We start from the raw sequence: 14,147 nt of genomic DNA on the forward strand, positions 1-14,147 counted from the left end.
TGGAGCAGGTTAAAGTGACCCTGTGGACAGCAGGGACCCCCAGCCCAGGCTCCAGCTCAGCTCAGCTCTGCTTGCTCAGCACCAGCTGCCAGAAGTTACTGGAGCCATCACCTGTGCATTTCATTTTCTACCAACACCTGGCCATTTCCAGGCCTTGTGCAGACCAGGGAAATGCAGGAGCTTTTTCACCCTCTCCTCCTGCTCCAGCCCACATCCTCGGGTACCTGTTCTCTCTGGCTCCATCAGAAATAACCTCATCATCTCTTCCTTACCACCTGAATGGATTTTCCTTTGATTGCTCTTATTTAGGTTGAGCTAGCAAGCTTTTTGTTTCTTTGCTGCACACCATCCTCTAAACCACCTACAAACCCACAAGATCTCTTACTTGAGCACCCAGAGCAAGGTGGTGGCCCCACAGCGAGCAGGGGGCAGCCAGCAATCCCCAGGGCAATCGGACAGAGCCCTCTGGCCATCCAGGGCACTGCTGGGGCTCGCCCACCAGCCGCGGGAGAGGAGCCACGGCCGCCGAGCTCTGCAGCTCTTCGTGCTTGCTTCAGGAGCCCGGCGCCCTTCTCCCGGGGTTTAACTCGGCAGGCCGCGCTGGCAGTCGCGCTGGAAGCGCAGCACAGCCCACAGGGATGTTTGCGCTCCCACCCGACATCATCCTGAGGAACCAAACCCAAGGAGGATCTTTAGGCATTTCAGCACAGATCAACAGGAAGAAAGGGCCAGCTTTTCAATATGTTTTGATCATTTCAGAAGAGAAAGTAATAATATAAATAATTTACAAGGTGTTTATAAAATATGAATTAGATTCTTCCATACGGCCTCTTTCTACTTAGTTATCTTCCTTCCTACTTTCTGTAAGGAAATTGGGCTACAAAGAGATGCAACATCATTATTATTCAGCAAGCAAGAGCATTTAGAGGTAATTTTGCCCCAGAGTATCGTTTTCAACCATCCAGGCACAAGCTGAGACTAATGCATCATAGCAATGAAAGTTTGTGGTTTCTGGCTGGAAACACAAGTCTTGAAAAATAAAAGCAAATATGTGCAACACTGCATTGTTGAGTTTAATCCTTATATAATTAAACAATTAACCCACATTGCTAATCAAATTTTTTAGAATCGTATCCTTTTATCTGTATCTACAGACTATCTACTATAGATCTATAGATACTATAGATCTATATTTATTTATATGTCTATTTGTTTTATAGATACCTGTCTATAGATATAGAAAATATATCTATCTAAATCAATAGAAAATATATTTAAATTTAAAAAAACCCCAACATAATAGTTTACACTTTATTACCAGTACCATTTTTCTAATGCAAACAGACATGGTCAGTAATAATTGAAGTTAAAATGATTTGGTCTATGTGCAAACTCTAAATTACATAATGTAAAAGGCTGTTTTCATGCCTTGATGATAATTAGTCTTAAAATGAACCACACAGTGAGGCAGCTTTTAGCACTGTCCTGAACAGTGGAGAGGCTTGGGGACAGTGAGATGAAGATTGATCCAGACATGAGAAAGTGTAAATTAAGAGCCATGAGGCTTGAATGCAGCTATCGAATAAATATACAAAGCATTTCACCGCTTTCCAAAGGTCTAATTGACCAGAACAATCCATGGCTTTCTCTGTTTGTTTTTCACATCACCTATTTTGTTTTCCAGTAACATTTTCAGACAAACAAATACTTCTGAGGATTTCAGTATGGAGGAGGCTGCATGGAAAAAGCAGACCACCAGCTGCTCCCCTGGGAATGCAGCAAAAAGGAACAGTTGATTTCTTATTAATGTAAATGAGCTCATTATCTGGGTTGCTTTCAGACTGGGTTCAGCAGTTCAGAGCCTCTATTCCAGGAAGTACAGAATTTATTTAACAGAAATAAAGGGAAAGTGAAGGAATAATTTTCTAAGTGCCTGTTTCCCAGATAAATACTTTTTCTATTCTGGTGTCAGGGTGGATGGGTGGAAGCTGAGATGGGATGTGCTGGGCCATACTCTGAGCTGCAGGAAGGTTTTAGAGACACTGATGTATTTAAAGAGGATTTCCAGGACAGCAAGCACCCCATACTGTATTGCAGGCTTATTAATATACGCCTACATCAGGAAAAGTTTGTGCAACTCATACGCTCATAAATTCCAGAATAAACTCACCAAACAGCATTTCTAGGACTTCTTTATAAAGAACAAAAAGCTTTCAAGGACAGGCAGTCCTTTCCACCAGGGTCACTTCTGTGAGTTTCTAGGCTGACTTGGTCCTAACATAACCATGAGGCCTGGGAATGCCTGAGCTCTGACCCTTGTTTCTGAGTACCCCTCAGAAAACACACAAAACACACATCTGTTTCATAAGAATAATTTATCAACATTAGTCAGTGATCCGAGACCTATTTGGTATATTCAGCAAGGCAATTAAGAGTGTAGCACCAGGTAGAAATATAATTTAATGAAAAATAAAAAAACACAGTGAGAAAGAATGAGCAAAAATACATTAATCCTCCCATATCTTCTGTTATTCAGGAACCTTTTTTTTTTTTTTTTTTCATTCTGTAGCACTTTAATTAGGGAATAAAGCCAGAAATCTCTTTCTAGCTCAGTCCCTCATCCTGCTTCCAGAACATGTACCCTGTTCCTTGCCCTCCCATGAACACCTCACCTGCACAGCCTCACCTGCACCTGCAGCAGCTGCAGGGGAGCAGCTCTGGCAGAGCAGGGGAAGGTGAGAGCTCCACCACTGTGCCAGGGCTGCGCCGGGCAGGGCAGGGCTGTGGCACCAGCAGCTCCACAAACACAGGTCGGGGCTTTCTGCACTTAGGGCATGTGTTTGCAAGCGAAAGGACACCCAGCAAAAGGACACCCAGCTGCACTTGCTGAAATGTGCTGTCTTTGGCCTTTTCACAGTGCCTGGCCCCCTCCCAGGAAGGAATGTTTCCCAGGCAGCTCCATCCCCATGCATGGCAAAAAGTTGCAAACTCTGTCCTGGCGATGAGGGATTTTAGAGCAGCTGAGGCTGAGAGGGGCCACTGCCTGAGTCCAGCTCAGAGAATGCTCTCTGCTTCTGAAAATTAACTTCTGGATAGCCAAAACAGGGTGCAAGTGACCCCCTCCAAGACTGATGCCAAGGTGCTTATGCCAGGAGGGGCTGGGGATATTCCCTGCAGAGTATCTGGGATATTCTCCAGACTTCTACATCTCAGACTGATATTTTAATTATTAAACATTCTTCCAGGAGGGGGAAGCTAAAAAGCCTCTGTTGGAATACTGAGCCCAACACTGGACATCTTAAGTCCGTCTCGCCCATTGTGTATCTCCCTCATTCACTCTCCCTTCAGAGAAAAACCTCCTAGAAGCTTCACCAAAGTTTTTTTCATATCATTCTCTGCCTGGAACAAGAATTTTCTCCACCGTGGGTGACAAAGCCTGGTATCTCTCTTTTCCTGGCTGTTATTTAAGGTATAAGATCCATATCCCCAACACAAACCATGCTGGAACTTCTAATTGGGTTTTCCTCCCACTGTAACTCCCTCTACCATCTGTTCCTGTGTTTCTCTCAGATGATGCATCCCTCAGTCACTGAGCAGGGCCATGGCAAGCCAACACAACCCTGCAGACTCCGCCAGAGCAGCACCTTGCCTCTTCCCAGTGCCCCAGGCTCAGCTCTGGGTGGGAGGTGGGAGTTGATCACCTGCTCCCTGGCACAGGGAGGGGATCATGTGCTGGTGGGTCACTGCATTCCAGCCCACATTCCTGGCTGGATTTTGCCTCCAGATTTGCCATAGGGTTTCTTTGAAAAGGAGGCAGAAACCCCAGTGCCTTTGAAGTCCAGAGCAAACCTGGTTTTAAGCAGCAGCAGAGCTATTTAACCTCTGACACAACCGATTTTTTTGCTTAGCTGCAATTGCCCATCCCCAGCGCTAACAAAGGGCTCTGGAGCCTCTCTGCTGAGATAATTGGTAGCCCCAGGCTCCAGTAGGATCCAGGAACTGCTTTCCACTGCTTCAGCTGAGGAGACAGTAATCTGTTGGAAACATGGCAACTTCTTCTGGCCTCTTTCCAGACCTCCAGTCATGTTAGAGTTGAGCTACAGCAAATGAAAATATACTGGAATTTTAAAACAGTAGACATGGGATTCTTGCTCATTGGGAGACTTGAAGCTAATGTTGCCTGCAGCTCATACTAGTGTTTTCAGAAATAATTCATTAGGTGCAAGAATCTTATTTCTTGGGAAATAAAACAAAAATTAACTGTTTTACTTTCCTTGTGGATTGCTTCCTTCCCATCTCCTTCAGCACTCTCCAGGCTGCAAAGCTGAGACAGGTCTTAGAGGCCATGGAGACACAGGTGAACTCTCAGCTACATTAAGATGGCCCCTTCCACCAGTCCTCATACTTCATTCATGGTTTTCTGGGCAGGGTTTCTGGACCCCACCTCACAGAGGAGCTGCAGGACATGGCAGAGGCGGGGTCAGCGTGTCTGACATGTCAGGATGTGTCAGAGGCTCTCGGGATGCTTGCTGTGCCCCTCTTGCCTTATACATCACAGGGGACATGCACATTCCTGTGCCTGCAAACATCACCCACACCTGAGGTTTCTGCACTGAGATTGCTTCAGGATTGGCATACCTGGTTTGTGATGCCAAGAGACTTGCCAAGGAGTGTGGAAGAGTCTGTAGTCTAAAGTTATAGCTGCAGAACACCTGTTTAAAACAGTGGATGCTGTGGGAGGCAGAAATGCTCTGCTTCAAAACAAAGTCCTCTTCTTACTGTCTGGAGCAGTCTAAGGGTCCCAAAATCTGGATGTTCCTTTGGTAGTCACAAACTCAAGTTGTGCTTCACTGGCTGTCCATGGTAGTGTCCAGCTTGTCAACACAGCTGATGTGTCAGATAATCTTATCACTGAACAGAGAGGAAATTACACAGCAAGTGGAAGCAGCAATGGGTAATGGGGCTGCGCTTTGCTATGAACTAATGCAGCAGCTAACACATGGGTCTAAAAAGAATAATCACCATGCAGCCAAAATATGCCTGGATCTTTGGGAATACAAATGTTAAAACTCTCTGTATGAAAATTTCTATTAAAAGCAACATCAGACAGAGAAATAATCTGTGCTATTTTTCTCTCAAATGTTCATGGCACCAAGAAACAGATCTGTTTGAGAAAAGTAAACATTTGCTTAAACATACCAGCCAAGTGAGAGACTCCAGGCTTCAGTTTAGAAAGTTACAATAGGACCAACAGCAAGGTGTGTTTCTGCTGCAGCTGATGGAACCGAGAGCTCTGCTGTGGCCCTGCCACGACCCTGCCATGCTGTGGCTCTGCCGGGCAGGGAGCCCTCCTTGCCCAGGAGCAGCTGCGAGTCAGCCTCATCCAGAACACTTCTGACCTCCACTCCTCATTCCAACCATCCAAAACTCGGCAGCTGACGAGGGCCAGCAAAAGTCAGGCTGCTTTAACCTCAGAGTTAAACCTGCTCATCCCCACCTCTTACCAAAGCACTGCAGTAAGAGATTTTCTGGGTGCCCAAACCACCTCTCCAGCATTCAGGGGTTGCCTGGGATTAGTACCCTACCAACCAGGGTGTATTATTAACCTACGAAGTTTCAAATTTCATTCTGATACATATATGCAATAGAGCAGAGCTTGAAACCTGAACTGTTCTTGCAGAGGTAGTAAAACATGCCAAGGACATGTTTCAGCCACAGCTGTCCCTCCAGCTCCCACTGGACACGCACTCTCTCCTCCCTACAGAATGTTTGCTGGTAGGTCTGCTCATTACATTAATGAAACTAATTGTATTAGCAGTTCTGGTCCCTCACCAGTAAGCAGTTTTAAGAGATCAGGCTGCTTACATTAATTGAATAAGAAAAATCTCTACTCAATGTAATTGAAGACTGCTTTGAATGTTGAATAGTAGGTGATTTTCCATCATTGTTGTTTCCTAAGCATACATGCTAAAGGCCATTGTTAGGCTCAGGCACCTTAAGTCCCATCCCAGAACCACTGAAACCGATTAATCAGGCAGAAGCTGAGCACAGGCTGCACCTCTCCTGCAGCACAGCAGCCAAGCACTTCTGCTCCAGGGTATGTGGAGCTCTGCTGCCCCGGCACACCTCGAGGCAGCTCCAGCAGCACTCACAGCAGCACACTGGTGCTGTGCTCTCCAACTCCCACACCGCTGGGAGAACCAGAATCAGCTGTTAAGCATGGCTCAAGAACTTCACTTACCAGCCAAACTCACCCATTACTCAAGGATTTATTAAAACCAGGCTTCCAATAGTACAGAAACACACTGCTGCAGCACCCAGACAACCCTTGCCCACTTCACAGGCTGCCAGGGATACCCCACTGGAGCTTTCTGGATGGCAGGGGAGAACCAAGCCCTGACTGCCATCCTTACACACGAGGCCATCCTCCCACACCTGACAGCTGCTCTGAGGAGGCTTCCTTGCATTTCATGACTATGGCAGGACAACATCCTCTGCCAGGCAGGGAATGCAGCCCCTGCAGAAAAAAGCATCCAACTGCATTAAACATGCAGCAAAGCAAGTTCCAGAAGCCATTCCAGTGACATGCCTTTGTACCCAGGGGACAGAAAATAAAACACCCTCCATCTAAGTTGGCAGGACACAAATTCATTACTCCTGACAGTTTTGAGAGGTCAGAGCTATGGCAGGGTACAGGAATGCTGTGGCTTGAACGAGGATCCCGAGCAGCAGAGCTATCCATCTTCTTAAGCAGAACACTGAACTCCAGCAGGGCCCAGGACAACTTTTTATAAATCTCAACCTGTCAAGAGAACAGACAACATTTTGTCTACCCACTGTACCACACACAGCAAATATACAGCTTTTAAATCCACTCGACCCCCATAAAAACCACTAGACTACATCTGCTCTGTAAATAGATCAAGTTTCCTCCTTTCCAGACACTGAAAACAGGATAAACTCAAACTGCACTGTGGGAGCTTCTAGAGCAGGACTTGACATCAGCCAGGGGGAACTAACAGCAGAGTGCCACAGAAACATTCAGTCAGCTCAAGCAGCTCCATCACCTGGACTGAGCTCTTGTGTCCTTTTGCTCAGAGAGGGCACAGTCCTGCTCTTGGGAAACTTCAGCCTCCCTGGAGACAGAGCACCTGCACCTCAACAGCAACATGAGGCTGCAACTGCACGAGCCAGTGGCCAACAGCTGTTGATCTGATGAAGTTCTGTTAAGCACATTTTCTAAAGAATTAGTGAAATGCTAACCAGACGGACAGGTTTTCAGATGTCAGTTTATCTTGAAGTAACAAAGAAACCACCAAAAGTAATCCCTCTCTTACAAACAGACACAATGCTGAAAGCATGACTTTTCACACACTTCTAAGACACTGAGAACCTCACATTGGGGGGTTTAACCCAAAAACTGTAAAGAACAAGAGCTCCCAGACTCTGCAAGAAGTACCTTGCTTCAACACTGTTTAAATAAGGCAAGACAAAAACACTACATTTATGCCCTTGAAGCTGAATTGAAACCTCTCAGACCTCTCTGCCATTAATTTACTATCTTTGGAAAGAACTTCCACTAATAGGAACTTCCTTGCAGGAAACGAGTTTTTTAGCAGGGATGCTCAGGTTTTAGCACTTACAAGGGCCCCTTCTGTGATACCAATCCTCATTCTGCCAAACCTCCAGGGACTTTCACTGCAAAAGCAACTTCCTTGGAAATAGGTGTTCTTTCCCTTTTTATTTATTAAAGCCAGTGAACATAGGTGAATTAAAGACTTACCATTCTCCCCTGACAACAGTGCACACATGGTGGAGCAAACCAGCAATGTCCTCATCCACACCTCCTCACTGTCAGCTGCAGCCTTAACTTAGGTCACCCCAAGGCTCAGCCCCCCACTTCTGCCTTCAGTGTCCTGGGGGTAAAGGCAAAGGGACCTGTCAGCACCAGACCCTGTCAGGGTGTGGGACACAGCATTTCCCTGCTGGTGCATCAGACATGATCTGGCTTGAACAGCAAGAAATCAACACTGTCGCTCTGATGGGGAAAAAATTCAGTCATCACTTACACCAGCACGTCCCTGGGAGTGCACATCCACAGCAGCTGTGTCACACTCCCACGTGCCCTGGCAGAGCCACAGGCACTATGGGCTAATAGCAAAGGCAGTGGCAGAGCCATGCCCACATTGCCAACCCCTCTGCACTCTGTTAACCTGGCCAGCGAGGTTGCCAGCAGCACCTCCCACAGGGACACACTTCAACCCGTGGTTCCTGTTCCTTACTGGGGCTGCCCATCACCCATGGATGCCCATACACAGTGCCCTTATAACGAGCCCTCTGAGCACAACGCAGCAGGGAAGCAAACAGGACAGAGCTGCAAGCCACCATGCTGCTCCTGCTCAGCTTGTTGCTTCCTGCCCTGCTGGCTGCTATCCACTTTGGACACGATGGAACAGGAGGCCCAAAGGGCCTCAAAGCAATGCTTCTACAGGAAGAAAAATCCTGCACTCTCACTCCTAAAATACCTAGGGTTAACACTCATCGGTATCGTCTCTAGGGATAAACTGCAATACCCTTGCAGAAAGGTGTTTCTTCCCCTTTATGAATTTAATTTACTTCAAGGACTTACCATTATTTGCTAGAGATTCAGGCATGGTGGAGCACACCAGAGAACTGCCCACATCACTCACTCTTTTACTGTCAGCTGCAGCCTTATCTTCAGGTCTCCCCAAGGCTCAGCTCCCCACCTCTGCCTTCACAGTGCCCTGGGGGTAAAGGCAAAGGGCACAATCAGCTTTAGGGCCCCGATTCCAGTATTTTGGGCATTTCTTAACACCGGGGTGTGAGACACAGCAGCATTTCCCTCCTGGTGCATCAGACACGATCTGGCTTGAACAGTAAGAAATCAACACTGTCGCTCTGATGGGGAAAAAAATCAGTCATCACTTACACCAGCACGTCCCTAGGAGCTGTGGGTGCACATCCACAGCAGCTGTGTCACACACCCACCTTCCCTGGCAGAACTATGGGCAATGAGGGAGTTAATGTAAATTCTTCCCCCAAAAACGCGGCTGGTTGGCATGCTCTGCAAGTACACAGGACAGGGACATATTCCCAAAAAAATGGAGAACAATGTATGGGTGTTGTGGAGCAGAGCTCAAGAGAGGGAAGACATTAACAGGTCATTACTGCCCTTTGCAGGCCCAGGTCTGCTGTCCACGTGGGGTTCTCGTTCCCCACGTGCGGGCAGGCGCCCTGCTGCCCGAGGCCGCTGCGCTGGACAGGACCCGGGCAGCGCCTGGACACTTGGTACCTCTCCAGTGACACCACCCTGGCAACGCGCGACCAAATCCTTTGAAAGAGCAAATATAAACATAATACAGTATTAACCGGGCACGAAACACTCGTTTTGCAGACTCACCGCCTGGCCCCCGCGGAGGCTCGGGGCTGCCGGCGCACGCTGGGGAAGCGCCCCCATGGCCGCGCTGGCTCCGGGCGCGGCGCTCCGGCCTGGGGAAACAAAGCGCGGTGAGAACCGGGAGCAGCGCACGGCCAGCGCCGGCCCGCGGCCGCTCCGCTGGTGCATCAGACACGACCTGGCTTGGACAGAGATAAAGTCGGCACTGTCGCTCTGACGGGGAAAGAGTCATCACCTCCACCAGCGCACCGGGGAGCTCCGCGGGAGCGCGGCCAAGAGCGGCCTGGCCCCGGGCCGAGCGGAGCGCGGCGCTGCACAGAGGGGCGCAGGGAGGCTCCGGCGCCCGCAGAGCCCCGGCCCACCCCGACAGGCCGGGAAGGGAGGCCCGGACGCTCCCAGCCCCGCCGGTGCGCAAACCCACCTCGGCCGATCCGCAGCAAGAGGCCGCGCGGCTCCGCGCGAGGCAATTTATGGGATCCTGCGGCCCCGCCCCGGCCCGCCCTGCCGGGGGCCGCCACATCCGGTGGGGCTGGCGGGGCCGCGGGGCCGGCCCGGGAGCGGGGCCGGGCCAGGGGCCGGGCCGGTCCGGGAGCGGGCCCGGGCCAGGGGCCGGGAGCGGGGCCGGGCCGGGAAAGAGGCCGGGCCGGGAGCGGGGCCGGGCCAGGGGCCGGGAGCGGGGCCGGGCCGGGAAAGAGGCCGGGCCGGGAGCGGGGCCGGGCCGGGAAAGAGGCCGGGCCGGGAGCGGGGCTGCGGGGCCGGGCCGGGAGCGGGCCGGGCCGGGAGCGGGGCCGGGCCGGGCCGGGGGCCGGGCCGGGAGCGGGGCCGGGCCGGGAGCGGGCCCGGGCCGGGAGCGGGGCCGGGCCGGGCCGGGAGCGGGGCCGGGCCGGGCCGGGAGCGGGGCCGGGCCGGGCCGGGAGCGGGCCCGGGCCGGGAGCGGGGCCGGGCCGGGCCGGGAGCGGGGCCGGGCCGGGAGCGGGGCCGGGCGGGGCCGGGAGCGGGGCCGGGCCAGGGGCCGGGCCGGGCCGGGAGTGGGGCCGGGTCGGGCCAGGGGCCGGCCCGGGAAAGGGGCCGGGCCGGGAGCGGGGCCGGGAGCGGGCCCGGGCTCCCGCGGCCGCGCGGGCCCCGCCGCCATGTGGCGGTGCCGCGTGGCCGGGCCCGCTGTGGGCGGGTGAAGGCGGCCGGGGGCGGGCGGAGCGGGGCGAGCAGCGGAACCCGGGGTACCGGTACGTTTCATACCCTTTACCGAGCATGGCTTTGGACATTTAATTTTTTTTTACAAAATAAAAGACAAAACAGCAGTTAAGAGATACTCGGTGACTTTCCAAAGGCACGAGCCGCTGCAGCGCCGGCATCCATCGCGACCGTGCTGCCCCGCCAGCCCGGAGCCGCCCGAGCAGCCCCAGCGCGGCTCGGGGCTGTGTGGGGGTACACAGCACAGGGATTGGCTTTTAGATGCTTTGGACAGGTAAATTATGTTCCGTTAAGTAGTTTGCCACTGAGTAACGCGAGGAATGGAATAGAAAGCAAAGGATGTGTCTACAATTAAAAACAACCCAGTTTGAAACCCAAGCCCTGCCGTGAGTGGCCATCTTCATAGCTAAAACTTCACCTCGGGAAGGGGCCGTGGAGCTGTCCCGCGGCTCCGGGGCAGCGCTCCGCCCGTGCGCAGCCCGCACGCACCGCGGGAGCCGCGCCGGGCCCCGGGCGACGCGCGGGCTTCTCTGAGCACCAGCTGAAGAGATGGGCTTCTCTGAGCACCAGCTGAAGAGATGGAGTTGTTCTCTGAGCACCAGCTGAAGAGATAGGGTTGTTCTCTGAGCACCAGCTGAAGAGATGGAGTTGAAATGGAGGCACGCAATGGCACAAGAGGAACAAAGCCTTTACAGCAGCAGGGACTAAACAGGAGAGGAAGAGCTGTGTCCTGCACGAAGAAGCTCTGCTCCAGACTGGCTCAGAATCCTGTAATGGCGCCATGCTTTCTTTTTTCTGTTTGTAAAATACACACTGCTTAATTTAGCTCCCGTTGAAATGCTTTTTCCAAATTAAGTATGTTTGTAGGCAAATAATTTTTGAAAGCAGTTTATCAAACAGGACTCGTGGAATAAATCTCAATGCTGTTAATCCAAGTACCAGAACACCAAAAGATGAAAAGACAATCAAAGGAAGGACATTTTAAGAAGATTACAGGGAAAACTAATCTTGTTACACTGCAAACCCCTGTCACATGCACAACACAAAAGGAACTGTAAACGTGATTTGTGTTGCCTAGCTTGGCAAGGAAGGGAAAGCAGGGACATCTGAGATAGTCAACAGCTGCAGCAGAACTTAGTATTAAATTTATTCTATTTTATGTCTGGGTTTTATTCCCCTTGGCAAAACCAGGTGGAAAACATCTTTAATTGAGTTCTTCAGCTCAGTCAGGCTTGTTGCACTCAGGAAGTTCCTCAAGAGGCAGCAAAAGTTTCCAGTCCCAGTTCTCCTCGTTCCAGTGCAGTTCAGCAGGAGCACTGGTGCCCCACAGCCAGGGCACCAGGGGACACTCCCGTGCCCTGCCCAGCCTCACAGGCGTGCCCAGGGTTAGGGTAAATGGCTAAAAGACACGTTTGTCTCTTTTTTAAGTACCACAGCCCCGAAGAATATATTTGTATTCTCTCCCAGCCCTCATAGGGATTCTGTCAGCATCTCCCGTGTGCCAGCTCACGAGTGCCAGCACAGAACCATTCTTTTCTCTGGGCAAGGAGGACGGGAAAAAAATCAAACGTTCTTCAATTGCTAAACAAGGCCTTGTTAGATTTAATGATTCATGTGCCTCCCTCTTAACTGCTACATTGTTATGTTCAGGGTTCTTTTAAAATCAAAACTGACTATTAAGAAATCCAAACTTTGGGCAGCATACAAACTCTGCTTTCCCAACATAATAACCTAAACCAGAATATCAGCACCAGATGCCTGCAATGTTCTTGACATTTCTAATTCAGCAAATAGACTTTATTTAAAAAAAAAAACACATCAAGAAAGCAATGAAAAGGTCTCCCTGAACTGTTGGGTCAGCAGCTTCACTGTGACAGTCAAAACAGTCAGCACACTGATGGGGGCTGGGGAAAAAAGCTTCATGAGCTTCTGCCAAATCATATACACTGTTCTTTTAGAATAAGAAAAATCCCAAACACAAAATTCACAGAATGGATTACTGCTATGGCTCCAGGCTGCTTCCCATTCCCATTTGGCTCTCCTACAGAGCCTTTTATGAGAGTTAAAAGGTGCACTTTAGCTATCTTGCAGGTCAACATTCCCAAAAAAATTGGCACAAATTCTTTCAGATCTTAATCCTGAAACCAAGACTGATGGATCACAAAGTCGTATTTCTTCCTTGGGGAGTCAGGCCATCATGGTGGCACTGAAACCAGGAGTGGAAGATGGTGAGCCCAGCCCTCCCTGCTCTGCCCTGGCAGCTCTGCGTGCAGAATGGCTGCAAGGTCAAAAGGCTGGGGCAGTAAGGGGGGCAGCTCTGAGGAGAAACAAGAACACTGTTTCAGCCGTGTCTTCTGCCTTCGCTACATCAGGTACAGAGGAGACAACAGGAAAAGCAAGGGACTGTAGCACTCAGGCAAAGCCCCACTTTCATCCAGAGCTCATGGCAGCTTACCCGGAAGCCACACGGTGCCACGGAGTGTCCCACCAGGAGGCTGTGACTGCAGCAAGGTCTGGGAGAGGAGACACTTCTCTTACACAGGCCCAAGAGGGGATCAGGGTGTTTAACAGCACTGAACAGCTCCCTGTGCCAAAGTTAATCCAGGTTCCTATAAAACACCGCATTAGCCACAAGTGACTGCTGCAGAAGAGTTCCCAAGAGCAGGCTTGAGTCCCACCTGAGGAGAAAAGTCAAGTGCAGCAGACGAAGGGAGGGAGAACCCGGGCCCACTGCTGTCAGTGTGCTCGCTGCTTTCCAATAGAAATGGTTTAGGTGAGGGGTTTCTGAGTTGGAAAAATTTGCAATACAAAGCCTCGGCCTAGCAAGTTTCTTTTAATTTTTAAATGTACAGCATTTTAGTTCTACAAATGTAAAAAAAATTAAAACCAAAAAAGCCTTTACAATGTTTGGGGGTTTTTAGCTTATAATGATCACACCCAATGTGATTCAATGCAATCTGGTCTGCAGTTCCTGTGGCCCGATTGCTTTGGATGATGCAAATAAAACGGCCAAGACATTCAGCTCCGAGACAGCACCTGCAGGAACTGCCCTCTGTGGCAGAAGTTCCCGTGGGCGCTGCACACAGGTGCAGGAAGTGCTCCTGCAGGTCACAGGTAAGTAAACACTGACTGTAGCTCACACTGGACGAGACAGCGACACGTGTCAGCCTGCGGGGCCAGTGCTGGGGCCAGCGCTGCTGCAGGACCGAGCTCTGCTCTGCAGCACTGCCCCAGCGTCGCCGAGGCAGCGCAAGGCTGTGGCTCAGCTTACAAGCAAACAAGGAAACAGCGTTAAAGTCTCTACTTCGAGGAGGTCCATCCACTGCCTGTGCCAGGTTCCTCGTTTAAGCGAACTTTTGAGTTCCCATTAATACAGCTGCACTAACACTGTGGCACAAATAACAAACTGTACCCACATTACTTTGCATTCCTTTGCCCTGCCAGGTCTGCACACCCTGCACAGCACAGAACATAGAACATTCTCTATGCACTCGAGAACCACTGGAAGTTACTCCACAGCTCAACACACTGCCCAGAC

General features: G+C 50.7%; 1 long non-coding RNA gene and 3 other non-coding genes across 4 annotated transcripts; all 4 read right to left on the reverse strand.

The window, feature by feature from the left end:
- Positions 1-6,253: 6,253 nt before the first annotated feature.
- On the reverse strand, positions 6,254-9,907 carry LOC110475231 (uncharacterized). Its single transcript, XR_013340882.2, has 5 exons — positions 9,840-9,907; positions 9,422-9,510; positions 8,630-8,765; positions 7,784-7,916; positions 6,254-6,802 (listed from the first exon to the last, which is right to left on the reverse strand). It is a non-coding gene; the product is annotated as an uncharacterized LOC110475231 (long non-coding RNA).
- Positions 7,985-8,075, reverse strand: LOC116184383 (small nucleolar SNORD12/SNORD106). Its single transcript, XR_004149151.1, has one exon. It is a non-coding gene; the product is annotated as a small nucleolar SNORD12/SNORD106 (small nucleolar RNA).
- LOC116184384 (small nucleolar SNORD12/SNORD106) lies at positions 8,866-8,956 on the reverse strand. The gene has a single exon (XR_004149152.1). It is a non-coding gene; the product is annotated as a small nucleolar SNORD12/SNORD106 (small nucleolar RNA).
- LOC116184385 (small nucleolar SNORD12/SNORD106) lies at positions 9,577-9,663 on the reverse strand. The gene has a single exon (XR_004149153.2). It is a non-coding gene; the product is annotated as a small nucleolar SNORD12/SNORD106 (small nucleolar RNA).
- Positions 9,908-14,147: the final 4,240 nt, after the last annotated feature.

This window comes from Lonchura striata, chromosome 20, assembly GCF_050655825.1.
Source record: "Lonchura striata isolate lonStrDom1 chromosome 20, ASM5065582v1, whole genome shotgun sequence".
Taxonomy (NCBI): Eukaryota; Metazoa; Chordata; class Aves; order Passeriformes; family Estrildidae; genus Lonchura; species Lonchura striata.